The sequence below is a fragment of the Octopus bimaculoides genome, chromosome 3 (assembly GCF_001194135.2).
Source record: "Octopus bimaculoides isolate UCB-OBI-ISO-001 chromosome 3, ASM119413v2, whole genome shotgun sequence".
In the NCBI taxonomy this organism is placed as follows: Eukaryota; Metazoa; Mollusca; class Cephalopoda; order Octopoda; family Octopodidae; genus Octopus; species Octopus bimaculoides.
The window spans coordinates 46,778,850-46,780,245 of NC_068983.1; the positions used below are offsets into that span (position 1 = coordinate 46,778,850).

Sequence of the window (1,396 nt, forward strand, 5' to 3'; positions counted from 1 at the left end):
ATATGTGTGTATGTAAGTCATCTACGAGTTTATAAGTCAGGAAAAATGCATTTTCATGTCTTTCAATAGAGTGGTTGTTTTAATTGAAGTGTACAGTATTATACATCCGTTACGGCCAATCTTACCAATCAGTTTTGTGCTAGAGGTTCAGTGGAGTGTTAAGTAATAGTATATACACTCTCAAGTGCTTTGAGAATGTATATACTCTGCCACACTATTGCAGCCACCAGAAAATACTTGAGGCCTATACATCGTCATCATCATTTAATGTCTGCCTCCCATGCTAGCATGGGTGGGACAGATTCACAAGAGCTGGCCTGGCAGAAGCCTGCTCTAGACTTCAGTGACTGTACATTAACTATAAATGGTTAATGATATTTATTATACCAGAGCTGCTTTTATTTCATATGTGTGTATGTATATATATATATATATATATGTAAATATTAAAGGAAATAGTAAAATACAACTGACATATTATAAATTTATTAACATTATAATATAATTATCCTATAAAAAGATATAATATAATATAACAAATAATTAAAACAAATGTATATCCTACAATTTGTTTTGATTCATATCCACTGATGAATTTATAAAAAATTCATATTTATGCATATAAATCTCATCAGGGTAATATCTGTTTAGAAGATAGACAAAAATTTCATGCAAGGACTGCTTTAATTATTTGTTATGTTATATTATATGATATTATATTATATCTTTTTATAGTATAATCATATTATATTATAATGTTAATAAATTTATAATATGTCAATTGTATTTCTGTATTTCCTATAATATTTACATGCTGAAATTATACCATTTTAAGTTCGGATTTTTTCTCTACTATATTGTGATATTTACTGAAGAATCAATGAAAATTGGAGGTTTTCTATCCCTTTCAAGGAAATTGTTTTTTCCTTAGATTGAGTGTGTGTATATATATATATATATATATATATATATATATATATATACACATTCTTTTATTCTTTAACTTGTTTCAGTTATTTGACTGTGGCCATGCTGGAGCACTGCCTTTAGTCAAGCAAATCAACCCCAGGACTTATTTGTTGTAAGCCTAGTACTTATTCTATCGGTGTCTTTTCCCAAACTGCTAAGTTACGGGGACGTAAACACACCAGCATCAGTTGCCAAGTGATGATGGAGTGGAAAAACAAACACACACACACATATATGATGGGCTTCTTTCAGTTTCCGTCTACCAAATCCACTCAGAGGGCTTTGGTTGGCCCAAGGCTATAGTAGAAGATACTTGCCCAAGGTGCCACGCAGTGGGACTGAACCCGGAACCATGTGGTTGGTTAGCAAGCTACTTACCACGCAGCCACTCCTGTGCCTATATATATATATATATATATATATATAT

General features: G+C 31.4%; 1 protein-coding gene across 1 annotated transcript in view; it reads left to right on the forward strand.

Annotated features, from left to right (window-relative positions):
- The window catches only part of LOC106875605 (telomerase protein component 1), a 214,501-nt gene that overhangs the window by 97,926 nt on the left and 115,179 nt on the right, over positions 1–1,396 (forward strand). The gene's annotated exons all lie outside the window — the stretch shown is intronic.